We start from the raw sequence: 13,136 nt of genomic DNA on the forward strand, positions 1-13,136 counted from the left end.
TGAAACCTTGTTTTAAATTATTCATTTCAGGAAATCATCACTTATGAAGCTTCCCATGGCTTTTATGACTTGATTGCAACAAAATATGAAGTTTTCCTATTGAAACCAAATTGATCTTCGCGCAGCCAGGAGTTTAGCGGGCATCCGTACGTTCGGGCATGGGCGGGTATAACCGTACCACCCGTCCTTACTGTGCGCTGCCGCCTTCCTCATATCAATACAAGCCTTCGTGAAGAGGACAACAACAAAAAACAGAGGCAATAATCACCATTCGCACCAAAACAGAGGAGAACAGATCTGAAGGAGAAGAAGACCATCATCGACTCTCGCAAAGATTTGTCCCCTCTAAATCATCCACTCATCCATTACACCCCACTTGTACTGAGAGAGAGATTCATACTCGTAAGATTATGTATTAAAACCTCTATTCCATCCCGATTTGTATTTGATTTGATCTTCAACTATTGAGCTTGCTACGGTAATATCGAGATGAACTCCATTTACATTTCTATGATATCATTATGCTTTTCTCCTCTCATGTGTGAGTAGATCGCATAGGCGTGGGAGATGTGGTGTGCCTATTATATTCCATCTATTTGTGAATCATGATTAAGAGGATTATGCATGATAATGAATGTCTATGTGCACCTAATGTTGTTATCTAATTTGAAGTCCTAGGTAACATGATTTTAGGAACTCATAGACAGAAACTTGTTGGCTAGTGAATCGGCGACCCTCAAGTGACATAGACGATATCAAAAAGGATCTAGCAATACTCGAGGAATCATAAGGAACCACCAATCTTGAAGCTTTGATAGCGACTCACATGCCTCAGGAGAACTTGACAACGCCTCCGCTTTAGCCAACGATTGCCCTAGAGCTCAGCGTGATTCGTTTTCAGCAGTAGAAACTGTAGTCGGTGCCAACTCAATGACCAGTTTGATGTTGGACACGACATCCAGCACAGCTCTCTGTCTTCCGTGCAGTCAGATTTTGCAAGCACCGATGCTCAGCTGGATGTCACATACGAGCTAGACACGGCTGCGTCGCACTGGGTTGTCCCAGTCTAGGTTTTCAGGGTGGCCTGCACCAGTTCTATTGGCAGCGACGATGAACTGTGACCGCTACCTTGGCCATCGTTCATGTGTTGTCAATGGAGGTAGGAGGTCCTGGCTACCAAGGAATCAAGTACTCTGCAAGGTGGGTACATCAAATGTAAGTGAAGGGTGGGCTCTTGCTACTGAGAGAAAGCCATGGCCACGACCTCCATTTATACATGAGTTTGTACCTGCCTGTGAAAGAAACGCATGGTTCCAGTCTTGGTTAGAACTGTTGCTGTACGAAAATGATTTTTCACTTGAAGTTTGGTTATGTTGTCATATTACTGGAACTTATTGGATGAACAAACATATGGGGTTCATGGTAGAAAATAACACGAGTTACGGTGAATTCATGTCTTCTGCTCCAGTGCTCCAGTGCACAGCTGCAAACTGATCAATGGTTTTTATCATGAGAAAAAAATATGGGATCCTGGAGGTTTATGTTCTTGTGCTTGGAATTGCCAGTGGCGGAGGGTACTTGTTAACTCCAACTGCAGACTAGTAGGAGTGATTTCAACGGAACAATGGTCACCACTCAAAGGGGTGTCGCTTGCAATGCATGTGTTAAGCGATTGGATGCAGATTTATCTGGCAGTCATGGCTATCATCAGAAGTTGGGGTGTGCAAATACTAAAGCATTAGCTTCTTATTCAATTGTCTGTTTGAGTGAGAATGGGATAGGCAAATGTTTCTGTCAAAACATCTCCATGGAGCTGCTTCTGCACCATTTCAATTGTGTCGGCCCTTTTTGTCAGCAATACATGGAACGTCTTCCTCCTTGTGCTCCTGCATATCCTGCAAAACGTGTAGGACACGTGCACTTTGAGGACTTCCTGTTGGAATCTTTCTCTGGTTTTCTGAAGATTTTTCACCCCAAGTATCTTGCAGCGTTCGAGTACTCGTCTGTGGAAATTCAGCCATTGAAGGGACCAATGGAGCAATGGGGTCCAGGCATTGCAAGGGGATTTCATTGTTGCACTCAGGATTGCAATGTTTCCTGTCATGTCACCTTATGTATACTCCAGTTACAACAGATCTATCACACAACAAATTATTTCAGGATAAAATTCAGTTGTACACCATAGACCATGTTGTTCTACATGGTCATGCACATATCCAGGCAGCAATCTCAATTATGGACAGAATGAGTTCCTCCCTACTGTCAGCAATGCATGGAACATTCTAATAGGATTGAACCCAATATTGTTAACCTCTTCAGGTGCAACTTTCCGACAGGAACTTTCAGCCTTTTGATGATATTATGGTGCGATAACTTTGTCCCATACTGTCAATGCTAAATAACTTAAGTTATCTTCATTATATCCTTCTTTTTGTTTATGTTACTCAATTTTATTCTTATGGTTATGTTTGTATCTTTTTCATGTGATTATGTTTGAAAGCACCAAATAATCTGCTGCAATCCTCTAAATGTAGTTGATACATGTCCTGTGTCATATTTAGTACTCCCTCCGTCTCATGAAATTTGTCTGAGAATTGTCTAAATTTAGATGTATCTAGAAACTAAATAGTATGTAGATACATCTAAATTTTGACAAACTTTGACATGTTTCGTGGGACAGAGGGACTATTATAGTTTTCTTTCATTGGGTTCTCGGGCATAAACTATTCTATATCTGTTGTGCCTGAATAAGTCGTTCATTTATGTTTGGTCATAATTTGCCTTGTTTTTCTTTTTTCCTGACCATAGATGTGATTTCGTTAGTTTCGTTATCCATTGGTGGTGATTTTATGAGCACTGTGGACGTCAAGCGTCCCGAAGAAGAATTAGGTGGCCTTGTTACACTAAAATTTTGGAACTATGTCTAGTGCTGGACAGTTTCATTTGTCCACCGACGTTTATGAGTCTCAGAGGTAGGCACATGAATATATAGTGGTACTACATGTTCTCACTCGTATATTTGATTGTCGATACAGTGCTGCTGGGATTCCTGAGTATATTTTTACCTGTAGGTGTGGTCTCAAAGTTCATCTTTGCAAAGCGATGAAAAAGGTCAATCTGGATGGAGATGCCAATTAGTTCTCATGTTATGATTCAAATTGCTGGTTCCTCGTACCAAAACGGTTGCACGCAGTAATGATTCAAATTTCTGGTCTATGTCCTTGGACAAGCAACCATATTTAATCTTGTTCTCATGTTAATGTTTGTGCCTTTGGCAGCTGCATGTTGTTCTTCAAGTAAGACTGAACTTTCTCTTCTAAACTGTCCTCAAGGAGGAACACCAGCAGAGCAAGACAGTGTAATACTGCTATTCGATGCAGAAAATTCGAGCCTAGTATCGTCCTTCTCTGTACAGAAGGTATGTTCAGTTAAATTATTATATCTCATGACCAGCCAGTTGTAAAATGCAATAAAGATAGACTGTGCAGAAGGGGATATTCACTTTGGCTCATAGGAGCATTTGCTCCTATTATGTGAATCAATATTTCGAAGTGTCAAAAAATTCTAAAATAAATTTTTACATGTACATCTACACATTTTATGTTCGTACACAAGTTTTCAAAAAAAACTAAAAAAATTTGTGGCTCCTGTAAAAAAGACAAATTTTGATGCTATAACATGACTACGTACAGGACATTTTTTTGTCTTTTTTGTACACGCCATATAAAATGTTGTTTCTCCACGAAAACTTGTGCACTAACATAGAATGTCAAGATGTACACCAAAAAAATTATGTCAGAATTTTTTGCCATTTTTAAAATTATTTTTTAATTATTTTGTATAATGGGAGCATTTGCTCCTATGAGCCAAAACGCCTCCTCCGTGCAGAAGTGAGATATAGTTTCTTTAGATCAAGAGACCACCTCATCCTTGGATAGGCTCTTGGGTTAATTTACACGTCGTCGATGGCTAGTTGTAGATCTGTTTGTGCATCATGCATTACATGCATCTCATACAAGCATAAGAAATTTTAAACTCAAGTAAAAAAAATGAAAGCAACGCGAAAGTAAATAAAAGTCGAAGAATTCAATTAAATAAATTTCACCTATTATCAATCACTTTTCGCTGGAGTGTTAATTGTTGCAGATAGGAAACTTGGGCATTTGAAGGGGCAATTACTTTGGTGTGAGCGTCGAGCACAGACGCTCGAGAATATGAAATTTGCAAAAAAAAAACTATTTTACGATATGAGTTATTCCATCGGTATAATTTCGCCTCACATGTGGCAAGTAGTCCTGAGGGCGAATGGAAACCGGCTGCGGAACCGAACTAATTTAACCTTTGAAGATTTTATAAGTAATTTATTTCTATGGAAAGTAAAATTAGTTGCTGCTAATATACATTTTAGTAGTGTGCTAAATATTTATGCAGTCAAGAATCTCATTGCTAGGATTTATGCACATACTACTCTGTACTGAAGGTTACCCTGTCGTTTTACCATGTTACTGTAGCAGCCAAACTGATAACCTTTCACGTTTTAACCAAAGTCTATCTCCACCGTCTAAGGAAATTACCACTGGAGGCGACTGAAGGCGCTGCCACCGTAGCACAACCAGGCCACTTTGCTGTCTGTGTAGCTTAGAAAGGGAGAGAGATATAAGCCTATCCATCAACCACTGTAGCAGTTCTTCCCCACTGTAGAAATTTTACCTAGGAGGCCAATCGCCAGGGGAGGAAGAAGAAGGGACGACTAGGAGAGCACCAGCCGTAAGGGGAGAAGCAAGGGGGATTAGGAATCCAAGCAGCTGACCAATCAGATCTGGACATTCCCAAGTGATTAAGGTAATATTGTATTTGAGGCCACGAGTCTACTTCTGGCTGAAAGGGATTTCTATTGATTGGTTGCTTTTTTCGATAAAGGGAATATATTAATATCGAGAGATACCAATTACATCCAGCCTCTGCAACAACGCATCACCCTAATGGCACTACGGATGCACATAGCCAAAAAAAGGAAAAGAAAACTAAGAAACAAAAGTCCCCGCTACAGTATCACGGACCTAACAACAGCAATACATCTACCACCATGACAACACATGAATTGCAGACTCTCCAAAAAACGATGCCTCCAAGAAGGGAACAGTGCTCCAACACCGTCGTCGCCCGATCCAAGATCTTACGTTTTCACCCTGAAGATAGTCCCCACTCTCAAAACAATGCCTCCACCAAGGTCACTGCCAGGCACAACCAGTTAAGGCCAGACCTTGGGTTTTCACCCTGAAAGGTAGGACTCTGCGTTTCACATGTGTTGTCGCCCCCACTTTCATACCGCTGCTGTGAAGCCCGGACACCAAGCAAGCCCCTCAACAGCGCGGAGACTTGAACCTCCCTTAGCTAGTCCTCCCCTCCGGCCTTCATGAAATTCTCTTCTTCTGACTTTCATCATGGATGCATAGTCACTTGATGTCAACACAGAAAAAGAGCTTCGCGCCGCTCCCTCCAGAACCAAACGGTCGGAATAAATGCATGGGTGCGCACGACCGAATACCTCCGATCCAGCAAACTCCAGGCAAAGCACTGTTACATTCGCCGGCGGAGCCTTCCGGAACTCAACCCTCCGGCCAGATCACGAGTCCAGGCCTCCGGTAGGTCCTCCTCTTCACGCAAGAGAGGCCCTAGGACCGCCGCCTTTATTCAGGCCGGACCCCCACGTCGGCGACCATCCCGGGCTGGCCAACCCAACCCTCCACCGGCGACACCATCGCCGGCTTCCATGCACCTCCATCTCACCGCCGGATGGCGATGATAGATCAAAAATCCACCACCACCAACCGCAGGCCGACCCTCTCCGGCGAAGAAGAGGCCACCTCCTCCGTCAAACCCAAGGCTGCTGCCCCGGGCGCCCTCGTGTCGCGGAAGATGCCCGAGATCGCCTCCACGCACCAACGAGAGGCGGGGCCGGAGTGCTGCGGGAAGCCGACGAGAAGAGGAAGACCGCAGCGCCGCCCATCCCACCCGCGCCGACCGGTCCGCCAGGGGACAGCCGACGGGAGGAGGGCTGCCGCCGCCGTCGCCCATCATACGCGCGTCTGCTCCGCCAAGCATCGAGGAGGTGGGGATCCGGCCGCCGATCTCCACGCGGCGACGAGGAAAGGCCCCCGCCGCCGCCACGCCCCGAGGGACTTTGCCCCGGCGGCGCTACCGGCGGCGGCGGCGGCGGAGGGTTGGGGGCGGAGGGTTAGGGTTGGGGGCGGAGGGTTGGGGTGTGTGGTTCTAGTGTTGGTAGTTGGTACATGAGCGTGAGATCAGGATAGGAAGAGAGTTCCTCAATTTAAATGATTCACTAGCTTCTCTTTCACACATCTCTTGTTGTCTATTCACCCAGAGTTCATAGTTGCTGTTCCTACATATACACTGCTGTTGTATGATGAGAGAGACGATAGGAATTATTTCCCAACAATATCAATGAATAATGTTTTGCATTCATTCTCTGAAAACTAGTACTGTTCATATCCGAAAATATAGTAAATATGTGTTCTGAATTTAAAACTGATGTACTTTTTTCTTGTTTGAATAAAGTTCAGAATAGCGGGTAAAATAACTATTCTGGAACCAGGGAGCAAGCAACCTCTGCTATAGTTTTAGCTAGCAGTAGCTATACTGTGTTGGCCTGTCTAAGAAAAATACAGTATGAAATCCTGTAAATCAATGCTTTTCTTGTTTGTTTATTCTTAAGGATAAGTAAAGCTGAAGCTGAACCATATTATAAATTCAAGGGCATTCCACCTAATAATATACTATGGAAGTTGACATCTTCGCATCCGAAAACTAAACTGTGCATAATCCGAAGCTGGAAACATTTGTAGTATTGCTCTGTTCGGATACTCTGCTAGTACTCTGCTGTCATGCTTTTTCGATGAAGCCTGGCAACACATATTGACTATCGGTAAGAAAACACCTGGGAGATGAAATTGAATTCGTTAGCTAGCACATATTAGACATGCACTTGTTCATCTTAGAGTAGTTTTGTTGCAGCAACCAAACCTGTAGTGCAGTATCAGAACTGACAAGCCATGTTCTACTGGTACCTGTAGCTCCATGTTACCAATTTGCACAATTACTGAACTGTGTACTTCTGGAGCCACAAATTGACACTTCACCAGAACCAATATAACTTGTGTGCTTGGTATAGTCACATGAATAATTAGCAGACTATTTCCCCCACCTAGCTGTAGTTTTATGGCTGAACCAAGTAGAAATTCCAGGGTGGTCCATGCACCACCCTGGCCACCCTATAGATCCGCCCCTGCTAGTAGATAGTGCATAAAAAAATGTTGTGTTATATATCCTAGACTTGTTGAGTACTTCGTGTACTCATCCCCTTCTACAAAATCTCCCTTCTTAGATTATGAGTCGGTAGATACGGAAGTGGAGTACCCAGACGTCCAGGAGGAGGAGTTGGATGTGCAGGCAACCACCGAAGAAGGAGTCAAGTACTATATGGACTTCAATGAGCTTGTTGATCCATAGAGTTAGAGGATGTAAATTGCAATAAGAGAGTGGTTGAGAATACCGTTGTAGTATAAACTCAGTTTTATATTTCCTTGTTCTTTTGGAGTTCTTGTTGTACTTGGTATCAGATCCTTTGTATTATATCACAGTTTGGAGCTTGTTTGAATCTTGTGTAATATAAGTTTGTACTATGGACCGCTGCAACCGCTGCAATGCTTTGTTTGTGCTACTCTGGTCGACATATTGTTCGAGATACTTCACTTCCCTTGCAATATGTTGAAGACTTGCATATTTCTATCCTTGTAATATGTCGGGTCGCTAGACCTGCCAACATGTTTCTTCTAGTCTTATGAGAGATGAGGACCAATTCATTCTATTATTGAAATCAAACAAGTGGGTTATGCTTGTAGTTAGCATTAAATGCTCCATTCGCCGTTTGGCTCTTCTAACAAGCACTGCTAGTGCATCACGTGCTTAGTCTCATGTTGTTTAGGTTCTGTTCTTTTGTTTTTGGTTTAGCCTCTTCTCCCCTGTGTATGTCTTTTAAGGGGAATTGACCAGGAAGTGCATTAATGCATGATTTTGATTACCTTCTCCTTTTGTTCTTTCAGGCTATAGGAGGTAGCATTGCTTTTGTGAAGGATAATTCCTCTATTGATGCAGCCACCAATGCCATGAGAGGTGAAGATGCTTCATTGTGATTTATGTAAATGGTTCACATGAGTATGTTATCTTTGATCCCCGAGACAATGAATAGCCGCAAATTAGCAAGTGGACACAGAAAAGAATCTAAACTGATGAACCTGGTGAGTTTGGTGTATGGCTTTTTTCTTAACCAGCTTGTCTACGTTTATATGGTTCTTGTATAACATATGACAAGTTGACACCTCTGTGCCTGTTAAATGGCATGAAATACCCTTTTTGTGTTTCCATATATCATTACTTTGTGCCTGGTGAAAGCAATTCTCTTTGCCACTCTAGAATCCGTAGAAAATATACTTATTCTCATCTCTGTTTTTGCAGCAGGAATTTGTTATGCTTCTATCTATGGTGAGCTTACCAAACAGGAAGTGAAGGTTTCGGATGTTTTGTCAGGCCATATAATGGTGGCAAACGAGTGAGAAGAACTGAAGTTTTGTCCGGCCATATAATGGTATTACTTGCCTGTTGCAAATATCTATACACAGGGCCAAATGATAACGAAGAGAAGAGGTAGCATCAATATATGTTCAGGGAGCTGCACTATCATTGACATGAACGCTTTGTCAGATATGCAAAAACAACCACCTGACTGTGGCCGTATTTAGCAAAAGAAATTGCACCAAGAAAGTTGAAACAAAAAAGCCAGGCCCTAATGTCAAGGGCATGCCACCACAGGAAGATGCAATTGCGCTATTTTTTTTACGACTGTGCATCCCGCTATCTGGGGAAGATCTTTTCACTGCATTTTTTTTTTCGCCATGCGAACACATATTTATGTGCATGATCACGGCTGGGCGGTGCCTCTTTTTTTTGTGCTCTTTGGCATCTTTCGCAGCTGACAGCCGTGCACCTTCCCGTGGTGGCGATAGCGTTGGCAGGTTTCCGCCTAATAAACTGGTCACGTTTTTTCTAAACTTCCGGTATGGTACTAAACTAACGAGAGAAAAAAAGACGCGGACGGATTTCGCGTCCCGCACCAAAGGCCTCCGGAAAACTCGGTTTGGGCCAGCTAGGCCCGTTTTCGGCCCACGACGCCTGTTCCCCTTCGTCGCAGCAAGTTCTTCGCCTGCGCTCCAGATCGAGGTTAGACCTCTGCACGCACGTACATCGTCGCCGGCGCTGGCGCCGTCGCCGCCAGCAGCATGGACGCCGCCTTCGTCTTCGCTGGCTCCTTGCTTGTATGCACTGAGGAGGCCAGCTCGAGCGCGCTAGACGCCAACGCCATGGATCGCCCAAGAGCTTCGTCAGCGACGACTCCGGCCTCCTCGCGGCCCGATCTACACGCCCTATACAGACCGCGAGCGTCACCTCCGCGGCCTCGACTGCAGCCTCGAGTTCTACCGCACCCTCCTCCACCAACTCTAACCGCCTCGCTGCTGGGACGCCCACCACCAGTTCGACGAGTTGCCCAAGCAAAGCAGCATGGCCGCCTCATTGGTGTCTGCACTCACCTCGCCCGCAGCACCAACTTCGCCTACGACTTCTGGCAGCGGCGTCCCAGAGCTCGTTGAACCTTGTGGTAGATGATGAGGCCACCGACACCAATGGTGGTGCTGCACCAACGCCCACCATCTGCTCGACTCGCGTGCCCAATGGTGATTTGGTCCGCTCATTGGCTGCAGACGGGAAAAATTTGACGGTTTAGTTGCTGATTTGAGGAGGAGCGGCTGCACTTTTAGAGGATTTGGTAGAGGCTGAGAAAAGAAGAATTGGGAGAGCGAGATGGCGGCAGCGAGTGTGTGGCCAGCTCGAGCGCGTGGCGAGCTTATCGGTCCAACGATGTCATGGAGATATGCCATGGCACTCCCCGTATGGCATGGTGATTTGGACCGTCCATTAGTGCTCCAGATGGGGGAACATTTGACATTTTAGTTGCTGATTTTGGTGATTTTTGAGTGAGGATTGGCTGCGCAATTGATAGGATTCGGTTGAGGGAGGCCAGAGAGAAGAAGTATTGGGAGGCCACAGGAGAGAAGAAGGATGGATCTGGAGGATTTGGTTGAGGAGCAGCTGCACGTTCAGATGATCTGGTTGAGGGTTGCTGATTTAAATCTGTATGTATAAAACCACAAAGCAATTTGTATGTGTCAAACCACAAAGCAATTTCGTTGAATCATTTGCAAGGGCACTGCAATTTGAAGCAAGGAAAGTACTGCTCCACTCTGATATTGCCTACTGCCTGCCACATCGACGAGCTCGACGCCCTACTGCCCTGCTCTCTGGCAGGATGCCGATGTGAAGCTCGAAGGACGAGGGGGGCAACGACATGTAGGTAGGGGCGGCGCATTGCAGACAGTTGAAAACACTGAAATCAACTGAGGTGTATACTCCTTTCACGTTTGTCTCTGTGTATACTCCTTTCACGTTTGACAAACGGGCGCCAAGTGGGCTGTCTACTGGCTGAGGTGAGGTTTTCAGATTTTGCACATTCCCTTGTCCAAATGAGAATTTGCGATATTTTTCAGTGTGCAAAACTTCATCACGCCGTTAATAATTTTCTTTGATCTGAACAGACACGTAAGCCAGAAAAGATTGCCGCAAGTTGTTCCGGAGAATTTGGGCATCGCAAACAAGAGACAGCTCTATATATGGAGCATACATATGAAAGTTTCAAGACTGATAAGGTAAGGAATAAAACTTTGTCACACAGAAAGCTTGACCACCCCAGCCTCATCCAACTGAGAGAATCTTGGCTGGCTGTGATGCTTTAATTAGTGAGGAACTGAGGATCTTAATTTGGAGAGGTTTTGGGAATGAAATATTTTCTGGAACTCCTGGTGCGGCAAATGAGGAAAGGGATGGTGTAAGAGGTCAAGCTGATGGAGATACTTGGACTTCATTGCATTGGCACTCTAGCTGAAGTTTCTCAAATTTGCTTCTGATGGGGCTTGCTTCTCCTCGGGGGGTGGGGTGGGGAGGGGTTAGGGTTAGGCGGGGGGACGGGGGAGCCTCCTTCTCCTCGCGCTTAGTTTCCTATTGTTTAGGTTCAGTTGTTTTTGGTTTAGTTTCTTCTCCACTGGATGGATCTATCTTTTGTAAGGGGAACTGGCCAGGGAGTGTGTTGATGCAAAATTTTGATTTATTTTTCCTTTTCTGTTTCAGGCAAAGGAGGTAGCCTTGCTTTTGTAAAGGATGATCCCTGTTTGGATGCAGACAGCAATGTCATGAGAGGAGAAGAGGCTTCATTGCTGGTTTATGTAAATGGTTCACATAATATGTTATCTATGACTCCCGAAACAACGAGGAGTCGCAAATAGCGCACACCGAAAAATATTCAATCTATTGAACCTGGTGAGTTTGTTGTATTGCTTTGCTGTTCATTCCCATAACCTGTTCTTATTTGCAATGTGTATTTGCCAATGGGAAAAGTGTATATGGTTCTTGATTATCATAATATGACAAGTTGACACCTCTCCGCTTGTTAAATGTTATCAAATGCATTTTTTTGTGTGTTTCTGAATATCACTACTTTGTGCATGGTGAAAGCAATTCTCTTGGCCACTCTAGAATCTGTAGAAAATGTACTTATTCTCATCTCTGTGTTTGCAGCACGAATTGGCCCGAATTGGCTATGCTTCTATCTATGGCGAACTCCCAAAACTGGAAAATAAAGAAAGAGGTTTCAGATGTTCCGTTTATCCCGTCAAAGAGATGGTCGGAAACTATATTCACAGACATTCTTCCGCCTCTCACGAAGTTGTGATCTGCTTTCTTTGCATCATTGCTGGAGAAGAGACCAGTCACAAATGAGTGAGAAGAACTGAAATTTTGTGCTGCTCTATAATGGTATACTTGCAACGTCAATGCACTAGCTCTTGGCAGTTGCAAATGCCAATGCACAAGGCCAAATGATAATGAAGAGAAGAGATAGTACAAACTCATATTCAGAAGCTGCTGAGAACTGCAGTATCACTACAGTATCATTGACATCGACGCTTTGTCAGATATGCAGAAACAACCACCTGGTGGAGATAGCAGCGTCATCGTTACTGAATGTGAGTTCTTTTTGTAGTCATATTTAGGGATTGCGCAGTTCGTTCTGTAATTTCGCTTTTATGTTAGTGAAGTAGTGTCATTTGAATTTCTATTTTAGGAAGAAAAAAATAAACACAATAATTTGAAACAAAAAGCCAGGCCCTAATGTCTAGGGCATGCCACCACAGGAAGGTGCAATTTGCGCTTTTTTTTTTAGGACTGTGCATCCCGCTATCTGGGGAAGATCTTTTCACTGCAATTTTTTTTCGCCATGCGAACACATATTTATGTGCATGATCACGGCTGGGCTGTGCCTCTTTTTTTTGTGCTCTTTGGCATCTTTCGCAGCTGACAGCCGTGCACCTTCCCCTGTTGGCGATAGCGTTTGCTGGAATTCGTCTTATAAACTGGTCACGTTTTATCTAAACTTCCGGTGTGGTACTAAACAGCCGAGAGAAAAAGACGCGGACGGATTTCGCGTCCCGCGCCAAAGGCCTCCGGATAACCCGGTTTGGGCCCGCTAGGCCCGTTTCCAGCCCACGACGCCTGTTCCCCTTCGTCGCCGGAGGTTCTTCGCCTGCGCTCCGTTGTCTCCAGATCGAGGTTAGACCTCTGCACGCACATACATCGTCGCCGGCGCTGGCGCCGTCGCCGCCAACAGCATGGACGCCGCCTTCGTCTTCGTTGGCTCCTTCCTTTTATGCACCAGGGTCAATTAGCCTCCCCGCTCTCGTCATCCCCCGCGTAGCGATGGACAACGGAGGAGCAGCGAGGAGGCCCTGCTGCTGATGCGGCACCATAGCGGGAAGCGGCAGCGAGTGTGGTACTGAGGAGGCCAGCTCGAGCGCGCTAGACGCTGCGTTCGAGAGGCACGACCAGGCCATACAGGAAGCGGTCGCTGGCAACGCCGTGGATCGCCCAAGGGCTTCGTCAGCGACGACTCCGGC

General features: G+C 45.1%; 2 long non-coding RNA genes across 3 annotated transcripts; both read left to right on the plus strand.

The window, feature by feature from the left end:
* Nucleotides 1-2,058: 2,058 nt before the first annotated feature.
* LOC127298694 (uncharacterized) lies at nucleotides 2,059-9,062 on the plus strand. Of its 2 annotated transcripts, XR_011744671.1 has the most exons (6): nucleotides 2,059-2,364; nucleotides 2,824-2,972; nucleotides 3,072-3,192; nucleotides 3,279-3,418; nucleotides 8,124-8,318; nucleotides 8,536-9,062. It is a non-coding gene; the product is annotated as an uncharacterized lncRNA (long non-coding RNA). The 2 variants fall into 2 exon arrangements; XR_007850044.2 differs by having other exon boundaries at nucleotides 2,061-2,972.
* LOC127298693 (uncharacterized) lies at nucleotides 4,557-7,716 on the plus strand. Its single transcript, XR_007850043.1, has 2 exons — nucleotides 4,557-4,842; nucleotides 7,406-7,716. It is a non-coding gene; the product is annotated as an uncharacterized lncRNA (long non-coding RNA).
* Nucleotides 9,063-13,136: the final 4,074 nt, after the last annotated feature.

The sequence above is a fragment of the Lolium perenne genome, chromosome 5 (assembly GCF_019359855.2).
Source record: "Lolium perenne isolate Kyuss_39 chromosome 5, Kyuss_2.0, whole genome shotgun sequence".
NCBI classification, from domain to species: Eukaryota; Viridiplantae; Streptophyta; class Magnoliopsida; order Poales; family Poaceae; genus Lolium; species Lolium perenne.